Genomic DNA, 21,787 nt, shown 5'->3' with positions numbered 1-21,787 from the left:
TCTTCAATTGATATTATTCTTCATGATACATATTATGTTGTTGGACATTTTCATTATGTATTATCTATAGGAGCAGTATTTGCAATTATCTCAAGATTTATTCATTGATATCCTTTAATTACTGGATTATTAATAAATAATAAATGATTAAAAATCCAATTTATTATAATATTTATTGGAGTAAATTTAACTTTTTTTCCTCAACATTTTTTAGGTTTAATATCAATACCTCGACGATACTCAGACTATCCTGAAGAAGAAACTCACCGTTCGGGACCTGTCTGCACAGCCTGGCGAACATCCTCTCAGTTTTTAGGAGAACGTCTACCTGCGAACAAGAAATTTCCACCGGATTACGATACCCGAGGATTAATCGAGCCATTCCCCGCCCACCGAGCACGCTATCCCGCGATAAGCGGTATTTCCACGGGATTTTCTATCCCCTCCTTGCAACCATCAAGCGAGGCGATTACACGCGAAGTATCGAAATTCATAGGCAATAATTGAATCTCGGCGAGGCTCGAGGCTCGACTCAACAACGGTGGTTTAATGGCCGCCGTTAATAATTACGAGATTTCCTTGCGACTAATAGGCAACGACAGGTTGCTATCCTCCTCTCTTCCATCCATTTCACCACCCCCCTCCTCCTCCTCCTCTTCGAAACGGAACTTTCGTAAATTCGCGAGTTGGCTTGCTTTCAGAGGCTACCTCCTCCTTTCTTTCTTAAGAAGAAACTCGTTCGAATGGATACAAATTCGCGTGTGTCTAGTAAATAGGATAGGTACGATGATGAGGGTAAATAAGTCGGGGAGGGGGATTCGTCCATTTGTCTATCCGATATACCCGAGAAGGTTTCTCTAGCGAGATAAATTTTCATCGGCCACGTCATCTGAAATTCCGATGGAACATCGGTCTTCAATCGGGTTTCATGCCCGATTCGAGGGAGAAGCGTTCGAAAGAACGATTTCCATCGTTGTCGAGGATGAAAGAGGATCTCTCTTTAATAATCTCGTTGGATAGAATTTAAAAAACGAAGCTTTTTAGAGAGTTTCTTTTTTCTTTTTTTTTTCCATTGGAAGAGAAATATTTAAGAGGAGGTGACTCGATCAGCAGATTGAAGATAGAAATCATCTTTTGCGGGAAGATGAAAGGGAAATGCACGCTGTTTCGCGCGAAAGCGATTTACATTTTTGCTCTGCTCCCTGCAGATAATGGTATTTCTACGGGGAATATTACCATATTCCCGTTAAAGCTCGTTAAGCTTTTCCATTTGCAGCGAAGCGATTTCGATTTTCCCTTACTCGAAACATTGATTTCCTTCTTGAGTAATAAATAAAACGTGGAAATGCGCAACAGATTGCGCAGAGAAAAATTTCTAAAGATCATTCGCATTTGTATATAAGCAATTATACAAGCAATTGTAGAAAAATTGAAGGAAAAAGGCAACGGAAAGATATCTTATCTCGGTCTGATAAAATAATAATAACATAAATCTCGATGACGATAAAACCGTCATCGCCTCGACTTTTTATTATTATTAACGATCGATATATTAAATATCATACACCTTGTATACGTTTCATCTTCTCGCTTTCGTCATCCTTGCGTCGAAATTATTCGTTTCGTTGGGAAAAAGAGGGGGGGAAAATTTCTCTCGCGTCGCGGAGAAATTCGCATCTGTACTGTTGCAACGAACGGCTCCTCCTCGATGAGGCCGGCATTCGACCCACGCGCACGTTGGATCGCGGTCCCCGACAGTCGTGCGTTTTGTTCAGCATAATTATCTCGGGATACAGTCATTAATTAGTATCGCTAATTATGTGGAACAGCGGCAGGGAACGGGCGCAGCAAGCCAATGGGGGCAGGGAGAGTAGAGGCGAGGCGACTCGGCCTTATCCTATTTGTCGCGCATAAATAACAGATTAATGCCGAGATATGGTGGTGGCTTATGCAAATAAGCGGGGTTCAAAGTTTATTGCATCTAATTAACCATATTGGCGGCCTCGAACTTAATAAACCGACCGGTTCCCGCGTTTTTTTAATAATCTTCACCTCGAAAATCTCGCCTCCTCCCCTCTCTTTCCGAGCCAAAGGAACGAAAATAGACGAAACTTCTCGAAATTGATACGAATGTGACTTGTTGAAAAAGAAGCAAATTGTATGTAATTGTATATATATTTATACATCAATATCAAATTCGAATTGTTAATTTCGAGAATAAATCTACGTCTATCATTCGCATCTTAATGTGATAAAACGTGACAAATAAAATCTGGAGAAGCGTAACACGAAGATCGAAAATATCTCATCGAAGGGGCAGATGAGAATTAGATTTAGAATACAACAAGAGTGGAAAAGTATCGGTCACCCTAACTTCCAATTACGCCCAGCTTTCGTAATAACGTATCCCCTCCTATTGCGACACGTGCGAACCAAGTAGCGTAATAAATTATTCAACACATTATTCGAAGCGGGGCGCCCGTGGTTGGCCCGTGCTTGGTTTCGCCATTCATCGACTCCGTCCCTTTCCGTCTCGCAATCTCTCGTTGCGAAAAAACGATCCATCCACGTATATCATCCTACGTCCGAATATCGCAATTCGATGCCACGTCAAATAATTTTCAAAAGAACTCGAAACGAAGAGGAATACGAATTCTCAACGAAGGAGACTTGGAAGGAGACTTTGGAATCCAGCTCGAAAAGGGTGGAGTTGAAAAACGAAAAATGGGGGGACGTAATGCGACGCCTTGATGGACGACTCGATCGGGAAGAGGCGGAAGTGGCAGGGCACGAAAAACTGGGATTTAGAGGGGCGAGGCATCCCTGCCAACTCCTTTTGTCCATCGCTCCTCGTGGAGACAGGGGAGGAGGAGGGCTGGAGGGCAGGTTAGGCGAACGCATCGGCCGGCCGGCCGGCCGGCCGGGCTGTTTGACATAACCAGTTCGGAGCTGCGGGCAAGGACGCCGCCCCTCCTCCCCTACCCCTCTCCGTCCAACCCTCCTCGTCCCCGCCTCCTCGTCTTCCCTCCCGCGGGACGCGCAATCGGCCGTGCCTGACCACCGCAATGCATCATGATCGATCGCTGCCACTCGCCAATCTTTGCTCGCCCCTTTTTCTCTTCTCTTTTTCCCTTTGCTCGGGTGGGGGAGGCGTGCAAGAGAACTGGTGTAGGGGTGATCCCGATTTCGTACACGCCAGGAGGTAAGTAGCTATTATTGGCGATAATTAAGCGAAAAGGGTGACGAGAATTATATGTATATATATATATATATAGGTGGTGTGTAGTGGAGAAGTTTCCAGGAATCCCTTGTTCCCCCCTCTTCTTCTGTCTATTACAATCACCGTGACACGTGTTCCACGTGGTGAATTGTAAAACTTGTCGGTAGCCGGGACTTTGGTTTATACTTGGTTGGGAAATGATGAATGGCAGGAAATCGTGGAAGAAACGGTCGGCGGACGTTCGAGGAATGTCTCGCGGAAAGAAGAGGATTTCTCTGATCGATTTTTGCGGCGATCAATTTAATCGAAAGCCACGATTGAATTGAAGACGAGTTCCATGATTTAAGCTAAATCCAACCCTGTGAAGGGAGGGGAATAAGAACCGAGCACGAGCACGAAACGACGTTGAGCAGGGGATAGATCTCGGCGATGCTCGATTTTCCAGAACGTTAACTGAGGATCGCGAGATGGATTTTTACAGACGTCGAACGGAACGCTCCACCAATTATTCCGAACGAAATTAAAATAAAGGCAATAAGACGCGTTTGAAACCTTTTACAGCCAGATCTTTTTGCACGCGCTGTCAGATCTACCTGACCGATCACCCTGCTGGGCTCGCCTCGAACAAGCGGAAAGGAAAATGCATCCACGCCGAGGTAGCAGCGTTTTTCCAACCGATATATATATACGCGGCGGTGCCCGATCGTTAAACCGTGATGGAGGTAAGTTCCACGAAAAACTGGATCCGTGGCGTAACAGGGTCCCTGCGGTTGATTGTTGTTCGCCAGCCATCGAGAGTCCGGCCTCAATGAGAAAACAACCGTTTACGATACGATGCGAACTTCCAACAGTCGTACCACACACGGTTTTTTGCGACAAAATCGTTGGCCGATTCCATTTTCCGTGCCCTTAACAGAAAAATCGATAACTCGTTACCTTGGTTCGAGATAACGATGATGATGATGATGATGATGATGAGGGGCGGGGATATCGGTTAAGCTGTCGATAAAAAAATAGGCTTTGGAATTTTTCGAATCTTAGAGAATTCTTGGAGAAAAGTTGGAGAAAATAGACGATTGTATTTAAAAGAAAAGGATTCGATTCGAATTTTGATCGGGTGGTCCTTTAAACGAAGGATCAATTATATACATGCTTCGAGATTACAATGATAATTGATCGTGGTATCGTGACTTAAGAGAATTTTTTTCAATGATTTTCCGATCTTTCGATCGAATGAGCTATGTTAATCGTCGCTACGATTTGACATTCATGGGTATCGGTTCGAGAATGCGATTAATAGCGATAATGATATTACACGATCAAATAATGATCGATAATTTTGAGCCTCGATGCGCGTAACACGAAACGTAAGTAAACCTGTTATCTGCGGTTAAAGAGCTTCCGTATACACGATGATCCTATCCCCAAATGAACATCGTTTTTCTTGTGCCCATCTCGCTAATCTGCTTAAGTGTAATCGTATTAGTATCGATGCATTGGTTTACATATGGAAAATAGAGGATCATTTTCTCTCGTTGGGAAACCCAAAAGCTGTGCCCCGTCCATCACGATACTCGTTTCTCTGCAAATGTATATATATATATATATATACAAGTATAGATAGACGCAGACCAGCCATCTCAACGTCGACTTTTTGTTGAGTGGTCGTCAGATCACGTTTACGAGAGGAAGAATCATTTTCTAGTTCTACGTCAATTGTGGAAATCAAACGAGAAAATAAAATAAACGTAAGAAAATATACATATTTCTACTGATCGCGAGATTATTATTATTATTATCATTATCATCATCATCATCATCATCATCATCATCAGGATGAAAAAAAAAACGAAGAAGAAATCCCTATTGTATTTCAACGAGTGTACAATTTTTTATTCAAAAAGAAAAAAATTCCACTCAACATTCCTATAAGACTGTAAAACCGAGAATCGCTACAACACCTCTGCAAGAACTAAAGAGTGTAAAAGATGATGGAGATTGCCCCCTCCTCTTTCTTTTCTCGAGGAGGAGGAGGAGGAGGAGGAGGAGGATCAAAAACTGGAATGGTCGCGCGATGGGGATAAAAAAGGGGAAAATTTTCGATCGAAATTTTCGATCGTTCTCGCTGACCGCGAGAGGGCGTACGGTTGGCCGAGCATAAAACGAAACGCAAAACGTGGAATCGATCAGTGGGATAAAGACGGATCCGGATGTACGGTGCTTGGTCTCGGAATAATGGCGGTCATAATGCGGTCGGCCACGTCGTTTCTGATTGTTTCACGTTAAATCGTCCTCCGCAATTGCCTAAGAGGAGTGGAGTGGTACACGGCCGCGTTGCGTGTCCATCTCTTCTTCTTGCAATCTTCACCGCAGCATCGCGAATGCGTCGGTCATGCATCTTAACGCCTGATGTCCATCCGATGCGGTAGAAATAAATTTTAACGCGGATAAATCATTTTAATTAAACGTTCCTCGGAGATATTTGTAATCACTTTTTCAGCGGGATGAAAAAAAAGAGAAAGAAAGAAAAAAAAGAAAAAAAATAATCGTGATAAATAATAAGCGTTATCCTCATGTGTCCACGAACAAAGGAGTGCAATCGAGGATGCAAAACGATTCTTCGTCTCGTCCCGGCACGTTTCTTCTCTTTCTCTTTCTCGTCGAAATATTTTACAAAAAGTTTTCGCTTTTAAGAAAAATCCTAATTTTAATTTCGGAATATATCTTTTTTTTTTTCGTAACCGATAAATTTCAGTTAATCGAGAAAGAACAACTGCTCGTTCATTTTCTCGAGATTCATCGTTCCAAGGGAAGGGGTTTAAAACTCAAAGAAATCGTTTTCCTTCCGTTGGATCCTCTTCCATTGGACATTTAGATTTCAATCTGACGGCAGATCGAGAACGAAATACGGGATTATTTCGACTAACCCTCCTCCCTCTCCCCTCTCCCCCTCCCCTTTTCCCTACCATTTCTTACGTTCGTTGCGTATACCGTTAGAAGAACAGTTTTAACATTGCGTAATAAATTCTCGCTCTCCGCGTCTTTCTTTTATGTTTATATACCGGTGAACCCATTTCATGCTGTGGACAATTGAATTGCCTTTTTTCTTCCGTATCTAGTTACACAGAGATTTATTACACTCTCGAACGACCAAGGATATATCTTTTTCACTCTCTAATGGTGTCGTCAAAGTTTGAAACAAGCTTTGGGACAATTGGAATCGCGGATAGGCAAAAGTGAAAAGTGGAAGCGTCAAGATTACTTCGACGTCCGTTTAAATTTTAAATTGAATGGGAATCCTGTTTTGTTTCCTGTTTCGTTTGGGAAATGGACAACCGCCACAATAGCTCGTTGGAATATTTCTAAATCTGAACAACGTCAACGTCTCGAATAAAAAATGATTCTAGAAGCGCGTTGAAAATATCATTTGTATAACAAGCTATTGAATTCTCGACTCGAGGGGGAGGGCTTTAAATTCTTTCTATTCAGGACGACGACGATGATTATTCTTTTTCTTCGTAGAAGGAGTAGAAGCATCTCTCCGAAATATTCCCCCCTCTCTTTGATTTTAATAATAGTTGGAAATAATTCGACTTCGAAGAGGATAATTTTTACTCGAGAAAATTTAAAAATTCCTCGATCTTCAAAAACGTGAATTTCATTTCAACGAATCCTCGAATCCTTTCATTATAAGAAAATTTCCAAATCTCACAATAGTTTTATCTTTTATGTTTTCTTTCTAATCGAAACGACGAAGAAATAACCGACGTTATTTGACAAAATTCATCGCGTGACAGGGATGATTTCTCCCTTCGACTTAAATCGTTTTAATCCAATGATATTACTCCAGCGATATCCCATTCGATTAAATCGATCTCGCGGCAGTTGTTGGAAAAGAAAAGAAAAGAAGAAAAAAAAAAAAAAGAGAAGAAAAGAAAATTTTTTCGGAATCTCGTGCACGGAACTTCCGCATCGATAATGATAATTAATAGGCTGACGTTATAATTTATCGTGGAACGTCGTCTTCGTTCATTATGCCTTGATACTTATACCGTGGCTAGCAAGCGCGTATAACTCAATGGGAGAATTTATTGCGTCATTAAGGTAATGCATGCGATACACAGCGATGTAGATAACATAATCATTTCATGCGTAGAGTCACGTTTTATCGAATGATGATCGCTGACGCGCTACCCAATATCTATCTATACCCTCCATCTAACGCTCGATGAGAATGGGATACGGGACGTGATCGGGGGCCGGCATCCGAATCGATATTACGGGCCCCGTTTCCATCCTTACATCATCGACCTGTTATATTAATAGACTTCAAAAAAGTTTAATAATCGCACGAATTTAACCATCTTCATCTATATATATTTTATATATATATATATATAAACGATTCTCGTTAATTCGATATCGATTTGTACCTATCGACGAGATTACGTTACAAGTAATATCATTACTTATGATCTTGTTAATTCGATATGTTGTTGGAATTTTTTTTTTTAAATTACACGATCTAACTTGTTAACAAGAAAAACACAAAATTTTGGAACATAATCGAGTTATCGAAATATGAAGAGAAAAGAGATAACAGAGGGAAGAGATCGGTGTAAACGCATTCCAGCTAAGAGAAAACTAGATCTTTCTCTCCCGTCTTCCATTTTCGAAACCGCATCACGTCGGAGGAATCGTTTCCTCCCGCGTGCAAAGAGAATCATCGTCCTCCTTCGGGGAACGTGAACGCACGAACGCAGGCCACCCTCGGAGCTCGTCCCTTCGGTAAACGGATACGGGTATGTCTGGACACCGGATATCGCGGTTCGTTAACCGCGTCTTCGGACCGGAAATCATTCTTCGCTCCGTTTCAGGTAAACGCGTGGATCGCGAACTTTCAGCCAACCACCACCACCACCACCACGTTAATGACCATCGTCGGACATTGGCCGGATCGAGAGACGGCCAATTTCTTCCCGCTTCTTTCTCTCTTTCTTTCGCTTCGAGAGTGAGAGAGAGAGAGAGAGAGAGAGATCCGTTTATATACGCGTTACTAGGAAGGGGGAAAAAAAACTAGATCCAAGATGGTTTGCTGGATATCTAATAGGTTTGGAGGAAGACAGTTGGCCGGGGGAGAAAATATAATCTCGTTACAGATGTGAATCAGATTCAGAATCTTGGAAGCACACGTGTAAATTCGCTTACAATTGCGTTAATAGAAGTGTCTTTGTATCTTAAAATTACACGGAGAGGAAATATTCTCGGGGAGGAGACGTCGAATCTTGGAAATGAAACGGGCGGCGTGTTTCTTCTTCTCCTTCCTTTTTAAGTTTTTAATTACCTTGAGCTTACTCGCAATCGTGGCGAAAGATCAGCCCCGTTTCGTGTAATTAAGAGAGAAATTTTATTAAATTTCGAGGGTGGGAAAGGACGAGTTTTGTTTTTCGAACGAACGTTAAGGAAAAAAGAGAATAACCAAATATATCCAAGAGAAATGTTAATTAACCAACGATAACTATCTCCGCCCCGATATTTAGATGTCCCAATTAAGTGGAAGTGCGATATATACGGGGACACTCTCTTCTCTTTCTCTCTCTCTCTCTCTTTCCTTTCCTTCCTTCCTTTCCGAATATCTACAAACATCGTGGCTTAAAAATTAAGAGAACCGAAGAGGCAGGGCGAAAAAAATAAAAAGACAAGTAAAGGAAAAGGAGAAAGAAGAAGAAGAAGAAGAAGAAGAAGAAAAGAAAAAAAACATTGGAAGACTGTCGCGGCAAAATCTGGACGGCCGGTAGACGTCGTAAATCTCGCGGTTGACGCCTTTCGGTTCGGAAAACGACGGTGGCCAATTTACGATCGGCCGAACCGAGACGTGGGAAGAGCGGAGGTGTTCGATGGAACACCAAAGAGGAAACGTCGTCCGCCCTGACAAACGGTACCAGCGGAATTCCCTCCCCCTCCCCCTCCGATTAACTTTCCTCCACTTTGCTTGCTCCTCCTCCTCCTCCTCCTCCTCCTCCTCCTCCTCCTCGAAGTACTGTCGTGGCACAACCGGACGAGGAATACTCGAGTTCGTTTACTTAGGGACGAGTCGGATACGAGCGATCGATAAACGGCGTTCGCTCGTTAACCGCCGTTTTGTTCACCGTTTTCCACCGCGTCGTTGCGAAATCCTCGAAAAATCGATCGAGGACGGTCGCCTTCCAGGTGAGGCGATAAAGCTCGGTGCATAACTTTCGAGAGAATTTGGTTCGAGAGAAGAGGATATCCTTTTTTTCTTTCGACCCTTTCGACGAAGCTGTTGGAGCTATCCGGGGAGATCGTTATTTCCTTCCGTTTGTCGGTGCTTTCGATCCGAGATCGGATGAAAGGGAGAGAAAACACGTGTATTGCGATGATTGTACACACTTTCGCGGAGTGAGAAAAGTTTTCGAGAGAAAAGCACGCCAACCACGTGAAATTCATGTCAAATGATTGATCACTGATTCCTAGACAAGAGAAGTAGTTGTAAGAAGAATAATAAATGAAATTGATCGATTTAATCTATCCGTAAGGGATCACGTTTCGAAGTATTATATAATTCAAAAATGAAGAAATTCAATCTGCAACACGATTTACAATAATAATTTCATACATTGATGTTTGACATTGTCGAAACATTTAAATTACTCTCATCTCATCGATTCCATCCTCGCCCGTTTCCAAGAATAAACTTCGCTTAGGATCACGTAACGTATCCATTAACATTATAGAAATATCAAGACGATTAAGAAACCACGCGATATCACGCGAGCAGATCCGATATAATCGTTTAATTGTGATGTCGAAAGGGTTCGCGCGCCGCGGTTAGGAGTGGGCAACGACAAACAAACAAACAGACCGTCGATGCCTTCCCTATAAATCACCATTAGTCCGTTTAAAAGCGTACAGCGGCTAGAGTCGTACGCTTCGAAGACCACCTTCCCTTCCGCGTCTATAGTTCCCCTTGACAGCCACTTAACTTTGACACGGCGTGATACGATGATCTGTGATCCCCTCCTCCTCCTCCTCCTCCTCCTCCTCCTCCTCCCTCCCTCGATCGGCACGAATCGGCATTGAGATATTTCTAATCAAACGCGAGAGATCTATCGTTATCATCGACATCGGGGACATCGAGGAATAAATTTTCACTCGCAATCACGATCACGTTCCTTCATTAATAATAACAGCCTAACAGCCTGGTGATGTAGCGAGTATTTTTCTCGTCATAGGGAATTATGAGCGATAGCTCGTCTCTCGCAACACGACTCTCCTTTTGCGGACATCGTTGCGTCACGAGTATCGCATTGCCTCATTTTAATATGCCACAGAGAGAAGGAGGTTTTTTTTTTTTTTTCTTTTATTACGATCGTAAAGATTGGATGTTTCTTTTAGTGGAGATATTAAAATATAACCGGTAATTAGAGAAGAATCGCAAGATTGAAGATTCGAGAAATATAGTATTTAACTACTGCGTACAACATTAAATACGACTCGATAATCGAAGACGAGTGTTACAAGTTATTTTCGAAGAAATTCTGAGAAACATTAATCAAATATCGGTTGAATAAAGCGTTCGCTTTAAAAGTTTCGATTTAAAAGAAAATTCAAAAAGAATGGAAAAACAACTGGGAAACTTTTAATTTCGTCGAATTTTTAACTCGCTTCCATTCGCTCGAGATCCTTCCTTCCTTCCTTCCTTCCTTCCCGATTCTCATTCTCCCCTAAGGAGGAGAGGAGTTCTTTCTCGAGAGTAGCCGGCCAACTCGAGGCACTAACTCACACCGCGGTTACGTGGCTGGATTTACGAGCATGCGAACGTATTCACGCGACGCGAAAACGTAGGTAACGCGGGGCTTGGGACACGCGTTACTTAGGTTAACGATCAACCTTTATGTTCAACGCGGGTACAAGTACGGGTATAAATTGCGACCGTGCCCCGTGTCGCGGATTCCGGTCACCTCTCCCCCCTTCGCCCCTTATCGCCGCCGATCTTCAACGTCCGCCTCGATATTTTCTTCCTCCTCTCGGAAGAGGCGAGATTTTGTACCAATTTTGTTGTAGCCAACCGGATGGAACTACATTTATCTGAACAGCGTTCGAGGGTATTCGGTGTTCCGTTCTTGTTAAGCCGGTTGTCGATGACTACCGTAGCGAGCAACTTGTTAACCATCTATCCATTAAAAGAAATGCAATGTTAGATTAGGGACGGAGGATCGTTTTAAACGTTACGATTGTTTTTTAACAATCGTCGTATCTCTTCCCCGTCATTCGACAAATTTTTTCCCGATTGAAATTGATAATTGATTGGATCGATCGATGAATTTTTCGCTATAAATTGTTAAAGTTTTTTTATAAGATGAAATGATCGTTTGTAGAAAGTCTGGAGTTTTCGAGGAAATTATTATTGGTTTGGAAACGATTCTATCGCGGCATAATTCATTATCATCGCGCAACAATATTAATTTCTATGCTACAATAAAATTATCTGTTATTAAGGTAGAAAAAGTTCAATGTTCGTTTTCAATCATAAGGGAAACCTGTTCTTCCTTCCCTTTCAGCGTTAGACCGTTCGTAGATAGCCCATTACCGTAACTATCCCCCGTCCATCGATATCTTCACAGTCATCACAATCGTCATTCCCGGCAATGCTCTTATCCTCTTAACCAGCGATGGGATCGAACAACTATAAGGTCAGAACAAGATTCGAAGCTTTCTATAAAGATACTTCACCGAATAATCGTTCTTTCCTTACTTTAAAATCAATCGTGCCACCTTTCACGATTCGATAATTCGCGTTTCGAAAAAAATCGATCGTACAATTCTCATTTCTAAAGATTCGATTACAAGAATTACTCACTCCAACGATAAATAATCGATATATTTCAAACAATGCATTCGAAATGGAACATCTTGGACACTTGATCCCTCGCAACCCTTCATTATTATTTCCAACATTTATTACTTCAAACATAGCAAAGTTTCGAAGTTACATTCGAAAGTGGAACGAGACAACGAGGCGTCGAACTCGAGATCTTCGTGCAATTAATAATTCCGGCTCATTAACGCCCTTGACGAAGGCCAGGGGTGTAGTATCGGCTTTCCATCCATTGAATCGGAGGGGGGGAGGGAATAGCGATATTGCGGCGGGTCAGTACACCTTGTAAACACGGAACGCGCTCACCGAGGGCCCCCTCTAAGCTGGCAAGAAGTGAGTGGCAGGATGAATGCGGCTGATTACATTCAAGAGGCTTTTTCAGCCGGCCGTGGCAGCGCGCCGGTATAATAACCCGTGGCGCGGCCACGGCCATGGTCCCCGGGACATTGCGTATCCTTGCCATTGTGCCAACCTTTATTCCACCGTGTATTTTCATTGCGCGACGCGTGCACGAGATCTAAGTAATAGCCCCCGCTTCTCTCCTCCAGGTTAACCCTTTTTCCTCCGCCGAACTCTGTGTTTTCTGTTTCGTGAATTTCTTCTAGCTAAATTAAAAATGATTTCACGCGCGAATCGTATAAAACTTTTGTATTTTGGTATCTTATGTATCTTTATCTGTATATCTGTATATTTATCTGTTGCTGGATTATCTTATGTATCTTTATCTGTATAAAGAGAAGAAAGTTTGTCGAATATTGAAGTTTATATTTCTTGTTTCGCGTGATATTTTAATAATGTAATCATCAAGATGCATCCTCGTGGATGATATGTCTTTCACTTTTCTTATTTCATTGAGAGGAAACCTTACAATCCCAATAACGTGCTCTCGTATTCATTATCTATTTATTATTCTTATTTTTTATCTTCTCTCTATCGTCTAATTTCTTAACGATATAATGGAAATAATTTCGTTATTTAATAACGGGAAGTTAAACTCATCCTCGCTCGAACTATTTCATTTTACAGTATTCCATGCTTAGGAAACTCGAAAACTTTGAAAATAATATTCCTATTCCCACGACTGTTGAACTGGGATTAAAATATACGCGATCACGGATCTAATTTGAGATAAAAAAATCTAATCATTAGATAATATATCATTCTACACTTAATAAGATTATACGTAAAGAGCTTAAGACTCTTTCAGTGCCTGAAAGTCATTATTGGAGCGCAAAGAGTTAAAGTTGCAAGCGTATGGAAGAAAGGAAGAAGCGACAACTTCTCCCCCCTCCCTCCCTTGATGTTTCGTTTTTCGTACTCCTTGAAAAAGTACTCCTCCTTCCTTGTCCAAAGTTTCTTTCGTTGAAGGAACATTTTATTGGGAATGTAAAGATTCTTGTTAATACAGGATTTCGAAAGTGGAAGAAGTTTTGAAAAAAATTTTGTCGTTCGTTCTCATTGGAACAATAAAAAGCGTCTGCGTTTTTCTTGTTCATTTCATCTCTTCCAGTTGAGATTGGAAGAAGTTTTTGTCTACGTTGCACGCACTTCGAACGAGTTGTCGTTTCTTCAACAAACGTCGAGAGATAGACGTAGTACAATTTCCAGAAGAGTCAAGTTATTTCAACTTGAAAAGAAGATCTAAACGTTCTTTCTTAACCATCGACAACGATAAATAAATATTAACAACTATTCCCATCTTAACTTGTTCCTTAAACGAAATGCTGGCAACGAACGTAGCTTCGAAAGCGAAACGCAACAAAAATTAATACATTCGAAGATGTTGAGCATTTGACATCCAACGGGATTATAAATCGCGCTCTAATTGCGTCCACTATCCCCCTCCCCTCCTCCACTATACTCCCGTTCCTTCTATTGTTCCTCGAGCTTCTTAATCGGCCAGCGGTGTTAACGAACCACCTGCACTTTCCCTCCGTTTCCTTGGACGACTGCCTCCCCGTGGTTCTCGTTTTTTCTTTTTTTTTTTCTTTCTTTTTTGGTGAAAGGATTAACGAGGTACTTGTCGGGCGACCGGCTCCTTCCTCCTACTAGAGACGACTGATAATCTTTAATGACTCTGTCTAACGGTTGTCCGCGTTGTGAAAGCGTTGTTCAACAAGTGCATGCACGTTTCCACGTTTCAGAGTACAAATTTGTACGGAGGCATACGGGCTGGTCCGCTGACAGGAATAGCGGATCAAGAGATGGGGTCAACAGCTCTCTGTCAATCATCGAGGAAATTCATCGAGTGTACATTGTGTAAATTGATAAGCGTGTGTACTTGGAGGGAGTAAGGAAAGATTAATACCGAAATTCTCTAAGAAATACTCGTAGATTTTTATTAAATTGTGAATTTAAAGATGTTATTTTATTCATTTCAAGATTAACTATATTGCTGGATTATAGTTGCAAATTTTGAATTAGATATAAAAAAGATTGTACTTAGTTATTAACATTAATTAAAATTTGTAATAAGAATAGTTTCTTTAAGATTTAACGAATTATTTTTACGTTTATTTATTTATGCAATATGTGTTTGTAGATATATAAAATTAAAATCAGAGATGGAATGCAATTTTAATATTTACATAACGAATATGATATTCTCGTAAGAAAATTGTTACATTGAAATTTCCCAATAAATCGAAAGAAACTCTGAATATTGTCCGTACGGTAATCAATCTTATTTTTAGCACGATTTATTACTATAAGAATGTATTGGAAAAATTACGAGGCAGCCCTATCTATAATACAATATTAACCACCTAATAACGTACGTATCAATTTATTGGAACCGATCGAAACGCCTCGATCCTTCACGATTACCACGTTTCAACAATTTCCCCCTTTTCATCTGTGCGCTTTCAGCAGCGCGGAGTACACATCGGAAGAAGAGTATCGTTGCATTCATTACTCAACGCCTCTAAGCCGCATTGTCGACGGCGTCGATCGGCCCCGCCATCGATCATCGCAGCCGATCGAGAGATCGTTATTACAGATTAACGGTGGACGATGAGCGAACAGGTGAACAAGGGAGCAACATTGTTCCCTCCAATCCCTCTCTTTCCCCCTTCTTTTTTCTTTCTCCTTTTTCCATTAATTGGCTCACCGGGGAAAGAAATTTTTAACCATCGGCCTTATTAAGCGGCTGTTGGCCGTTAAAAAACGAGATAGCCCCCCCCCCTCCCTCCCCCTCTCCGTCCCTCCCTCGACATTTCTGCCCGGTCATCCTAGCATTAGTCCTTTCATCCACCTCGCCACGAGGGGAGGGGAACGAAGCGGTCTTGTCATCGCGCTTAATGGCAGCTTTGTAACGTTCATCGCGTGAATGATGACACCACACCACCTCCCATCAAATCCCCGCCTCGGTACATCGATTATTTGCGTAAGTCCCGGCGTACATACGTAAGAATCCTCTGGCTAGGTTAATCGCTACTACTAGGACTCGTTGCGCAACGTCGTTCCATCCCAATCAATGGAACGACGCCTGAGGAGTGGCTTAGCCGAGAAGGCTTAGCCGAGGATGCAGCTCTCGACCAGATGAGCGAGCTGCATCTCACGAATCGGTAGGAGAGGATCGAGAAAAATTCGTCTCTTCGCTGCCCGTTTGTTGAAGGTTTGTGATGCGTGTCGTACCGTTAGAAAATTCTAATTTTATTGGTGGTTTAGAAAAATTGAAATAAACGCGCGCGTCGGTATTATGTACGGTAAGAGATGCCGGCGGAAAAGTGGAAGAGCCGTAATCAAGGACTTATCACTGGCCAACGGTATATCGTTATCATCTGATCACCGGTGTTACAGGAAATCGTTACGAATCGTCCCCGATACCGGTCCAGTGTCCACGCGGTTTATCGCGGTTGTACTCGTTCGCAAGGTGGGGTCGCTCGTGCATTTCAGGGTTATTATTAAGATAGCAAGGAAACGTATCCACGCTGTAATTAACCAATATCGCGTGGAGCGCGATTACGCCTTCCTTCCTCCTCGATGCCAACCAGGTTGGACAGGTCCGTTTGGTGAGGTCGTTTATTTAAATGTAGAATATAGAAAGTTCTTCTATGTATCTAACGGATTCGTTCAAAATTAGGTAGAATTAAGTCGATTCCGATTAAAAAATATATCGGTATAATTTCAATAGGGATTTCTGTAAGGGACTTCCCCTCGTTACATTCACGGTGAAAGAATCTTTTGTAATAGAGAGAGAGACGCGGGAAAGATACGGCTTGCGCCACCCCAAGATAAAGTATCCTAAGATAAAGCACCGAGAGAAGTCAGATTGATGAGGCCAGTTAAACATCATCCCTGATCCGAGGAAGATTATACTTGGCGCTCGTGAGTGATGGGCATAATCCAGGTCTTGGAAGCTAGCTATTTCTACAGACGTGATTCTTGGTACCAAGTGTGGACTACCCCTAGTAACTGTAAGACTATACCCACGAGGGATTCGTGGGACTTTGAATTGTTTGCGAAACCAAGTCACGAATCACCGCTTATGAATTATGAAAGCCGAAATTCTGTATTACGCTAAAATCTCAACTCTGTTCAACGACGAATAATAATTTCGAGATGAAACAATTTTTTTTCTTTTTTTTTTTTTTTTTGAAATTATTAGGTACAATTTTACGAAGGGACGAGTTGATGATCTCTCTCGTCCTTGACACGATTTCCGTTCCGCTTTTCAAGATATCTGTTATCTGGATCTATTTCCACAATCCTGTTGCCAAGTTGTGCTTTTGAGTCAACGTTTATTTAAAACGGGCGGAACAAGTTTCAGCGATTAGACATGGTCTGGAGCGCATCTTATCGCCTCGAATTTAAACTTAGTACGAGCGTAATTTCATGTTTACAACATTGTAGTTCGTTTATTTATTCGTCTCTTTAACGACTCGGTTTCAGATCGCAAGACGATTAAACCCGCAACTTATAATTTTTCTTTCCTCTTACGATCGCTTATTTTTCCCTTCTAAATCCAACCCGAAAATCGATTTCCCTCCGACGATTAATTCCTTTCCGGACACGTGTGTATTATCGCTCAAAGAGTAGGAAGAAGAAGAAGAAGAAGAAGGAGAAGAAGAAAAAAACATACCGTAATTACGACGACTCGGTTAACGAAGACGTTTGACGCCGATATTTGATCCTCATCGAATAACGGTTTATATAATGTCGACGACATCGTCAAAAACTTCTAAAAAATCATTAACGACCACTAACTCGTAATAATTTACAACGATTAATTCCGCTCGATCGGCGGAGGGAAAAATTACCCATTACCCCATACCATACATCTCCTCTTTATTACCAATCTCATAATCACCTTTCTAATGCGCGTAATGTAATGGAACGAACTGTTAAGTAAGTAGTCCAAGCCAGTACACGCCGCACGTCCGGCCTCGTCGGGATCAAACCGGATCTCGATCCTCGATTTCGACGATGATTAGTTCGATCGTTTACCACGAAAGGGGTATACACGAGTCGAGCATAGCCTTGATTTTTCGGCACGTTTAACACGCCGATTGATTATACGGGCAAAGTTGGGAATGGGGCCACCATCGTATGTATGTTGTGCGCATAAAAAGGAACGGCGTTTTACGTACGGCAATCTACGATCGTGAGATTTCCATAAAAATACGTGCGCCACAGACAGAGACGGCGACAGGAAGTTTAGCCTGGAGAAAACCTCGCCGGTATATACTTATAATCGGCCGGTGGAATCTTCGAGATTAAAGCCCGTGGTGGCCGGCCACTACGTTTCTCGATACTCGACGGTGTTTTTCGAGATTTTCGACAGATTTTAGAACAGGAGAGATTCTGAGGGAAGGAGAATTTGTGTACGAGTAATGATATATTTAGGTATTTAATCATGGTGTGTTAAATGGGATAAAATTCTCCTCCTGAAAAAGATTTTTAGATTTCTTTTCACACTTGCTCGATTTATCGCGTTATCTATAGAAAGAGGAGGGCCGATTCTCATGAGATGATCGAACGTTTCCGCTTGTTAATCAGCGAGCTGATTAAGAAGGAAAGAAAAAAGCCAAGAGGACAAACTTCTCCACTTCTTGGTTCAATCGAGATAAGAGTTTTTATACGGCGGAAGTTTCGCGATGTTTACTTAACACACCGACGATTAAGAAATTTTCGATGAATCGAGACGACTGATAATAACGTTGATCAAACTTGTAAGCACGCACAACGTAATGCTGTAAGTTGAAAGTGGAATGAAATAAAAGTTCCTTGCAAGAATCTAAATCAAAGACGATTCGGATTCGAGTAACGAATCTATCCATCGCCCAACCTATTCTCGAGTAGAAACTCGTTCGTATAGATCATCTTACCATCCTTACCTAACGAGGTAACAATCAATGATCTTGCACTATCGACAACAACGTTTCGTTTCACCGCGCTTTTTCACAAAAGAAAAAACCACCAACCCTTCTGGGATATATACGATATACCTCGAGGATGAGATAAACATTCGAGCGGAAAAACACGTTGGAAGATGTTGGAGCAGCGGATGAAGATTCTATCGGCCGTTTCTCCGTCCGCGAACCACACAATCCCTCCACAAGGGGGACTAGAGTGTAACGTTATATTATTTCTAGAATCGGAGAGGAGTCAATGCACGGTCGCGTGGCACGTGTGCGCAGTATGGTATCGTGTCGAGCGCACGGGGGGAGGCCCCCGTTGTGATCGAGAACAGGGAGGAGGAGGGGGAGGGGGAGGAACAATCCCGCTAATTGTCGGCAGGATTTTCAAGTTCGAGAGTCGCATCTCATTAGGACCACCGGCCATGGGACACCGGAGTCAATCAATCCGTGGAGAATCTCTCTCTTTCTCTTTCTCTCTCTGCCCTCCTCGCGTAACAAAGAACCGGATTCGCGCGGCGAAGAAAACCGACCAAGGTATCCTCTCTCTCTCTCTCTCTCTCTTTCTCTCCTCCCCCGCAACCCGGGATGCATTTGCATGCGAAAAAGCATCGTTGCAGAAGAATCGAGAACCGGAGGATTCTCGTTACTTTCGAACGCTCCGAAGTTTGGGGGGGGGAAAGAATTTTGAATTTTCGAGAGAGGAAGTTGAATTTGAGAAGCTTGTTGGATTGGACATGTAAAACGTTTATCAAGAAGAATGTATATGCGTTGAAAGATTCGAATGAAATTTCGAATAATTCTTTTCGAAGAGATAATAACAATGTTTTTTTTCGATAAAATCTACTTAACTTCGTAGAATAGAAATGAATAGCTTTCGACTCTTCCCCCCTCCCAAATTGTATAATAAGTTCTACGGAAAGGAGAGGCGGATAGGTGTCAATGGAGGCAGAGGTGAGCGTGCGTACAACGGTTGGACTTGCTCGTTCGTGAAAGAAAGAGAGAAAGAGGAAGCGAGTCACGCTCACGTCATCACGAATGCTGCTGGCATTCACGACCCCACGTCACCTCGCCCTTCCACGTCCACCCCGCCTCGTCCAAGTGCCACCACGACGTCGCGCCGTTCCTTCTCCACTCGCCCTCCTCCTCTCCTTTTCCCTCGTCCGAGCGGGAGGACCGCGTTCCCGGCCGTACAATGTACACGTGCTAAACGGGGGACCAACCACGAAGCAAGAAGAACGCAAAACATTCTCAAACTCGGCTTCTACACGTTCGAGTTTCACGGAACCCGCGCCACACAACCGAACACAACCGGCGTTCGGTTAGGGATGGGAAGGAACGAATGAAAAACCTCGATCGATGCATCGCCTCGGATGTGTCCAAACCCTTGTTTGTTGTCTTATTCTACTTGAACCGTGGAACGCTTCGGTGTAAGGAAAAATCAAAATCGGTCGGTCGCGATCGGTTTCTTCAGGGGATAGCTTGACGTTAATCTATTGAGTTATCGCCTCCCCTCCTCCCCCTTTTTTTTATCGTGTACCGAGAAAATAAACGATTACGATAATTAATCGGTGATGCATCATCGTTTCGTTTCGTTTTTTTTATTTCTTTTTCATTGAAAGAGTGCAAAGAGAAGAATTATTATTTTTTTTTTTTTTTAATTTAAAAGTTCAAACCTTCTAAAGAGAGTGTTAGAAATATACAATTTAATTCTAATCATTTCTAAGGAAAGAAGCAGACACTTGGAATCGTCCAACTAACGCGATTAAATGGAACTTGAAGTGGAATAAATGAAACGATATAAGACTCGACGAAGAGAAAGAAAGAATGAAAGAAAAACGACCCCCGAACAACGACTGATCGAAAAAAAAAAAAAAAAAATAAGGACGAAAGTAACACGCCCCGATGAAAAGATAGCGAGGCTAGGAACAAAAGTGCAACATGGAAGATGGACGCATGAATCAAGGAACGGGGAGAGGGAGGGGGGAAGAGAGGGGTCGCGTTTTGAAAGGAAGGACGGCGAGGAGGAGGAGGAGGAGGAGGAGGAGGAGGAGGAGGAGAAGGCGCCGGTTCAAGATCTGGCAACCAAGCGGCATTGGCCAAGCGTGCGACGAAACGAAGCGGATCCTCGCCGATGATTCCTCCTCGTAGATTCCTCGTCGGGGCTTTAGCTCCGGTCGATCTCCCTCATTAACATTCGACTCTTTGTCTCTGTCGTTGTCGCGGTCGTCCTACTCCTTAAGGTCGCCCCGGTCGGTATATATACTCGAGATCCTCGCGAGAGTTCCTCCTCCTCTTCGGCCCCTCTTCGGTTCCTCTTCTTCTTCTTATTTCCCCAACCGGTCGACTTTTAGTAGCCCTCTGCTCGCCTCCCTCTCCCCCCTCCCCTCTCTCTCTCTCTCTCTGCCTCTTTCGCTCTTTACAACTCTTTTCCATTCTCTCTCTCTCTTCTTCTTCTTCTTCTTCTTCTTCTTCTTCTCGCTTCTCCACGCTTCGAACCGAACCTTTTTTCCACGCGCCAGCCGGATGGAGCTAAGAGTAAGAAACGAAGTGGACGGAGCAAAGAGCCATCACAGGATATTCCTCGGTGATTTTCGATGTAACCACCCCGTGCCCTCCGCTTCTTAGACTCTCTCCTCTTCCTCGTATATGCGTATACATCATTTCAATCGAATTTCTTCGAATTCGAGAAACGCCGATTCTATTTGTTCCAATGGTAATCCATACGTTTAGTCAAAAATACAGCTTTTTCATTTCCTTCTTTGGTGCTAATTTATCTTGAATATATTATCCGATCATGGTTAGATTACCAATTGTTTTCTTTCTTCAAAAGTAATTATAAAGTTCAATGATGAAGACATTTCAAATTATCGAATAAATTTCGCTCAAAAGAGATAAAAAAGAAAAATCATTTGCGATTGTACGATTTACGAGAATTCGAGCCCACTTTTTTCCAAGCGCCAACCGGATGGAACTGAAACGAGAAACGTCTCGTATTCTTTCATTTTTCTTCCCATACGTGTATACTATATACAGATATACATACAGTAACGTATAACGACACTCAAATTCCTGTGATTTCGATCATTCCACGCTCCTCCACTTTTCCACAGAGTTCTTTCCACGCACGAACGCGTATCCATTCCCCTACAACGACGGATCAAGAAGACGTTAACGCGGCTATCGTTCCCTTCCTATATTCTTTCCCGTATTCGCTTCCATCTTTTTCTCCACTCGCGACCCTCGATCATCCTTTTCTCGTCGTTTCACTCCTCCTCCCCTCCTCCGACGAAGGTCGATTTTCATATA

The 21,787-nt window shown here is 42.5% G+C and overlaps 1 protein-coding gene across 3 annotated transcripts in view; it reads right to left on the bottom strand.

Moving 5' to 3' along the window:
• Positions 1 to 257: 257 nt before the first annotated feature.
• The window catches only part of LOC122712721 (dynein axonemal intermediate chain 4-like), a 35,077-nt gene continuing 13,547 nt past the window's right edge, over positions 258 to 21,787 (bottom strand). For all 3 annotated transcript variants that reach the window (XR_006346409.1, XR_006346407.1, XR_006346408.1), the window contains exon 3: positions 258 to 328. The gene's annotated coding sequence lies outside the window, so the exon portion shown is untranslated. The remainder of the gene's footprint in view (positions 329 to 21,787) is intronic.

The sequence above is a fragment of the Apis laboriosa genome, unplaced genomic scaffold (genome assembly GCF_014066325.1).
Source record: "Apis laboriosa isolate Shangri-la unplaced genomic scaffold, ASM1406632v1 scaffold204_cov149, whole genome shotgun sequence".
NCBI classification, from domain to species: domain Eukaryota; kingdom Metazoa; phylum Arthropoda; class Insecta; order Hymenoptera; family Apidae; genus Apis; species Apis laboriosa.
This window is presented reverse-complemented; position numbering and strand designations above follow the sequence as displayed.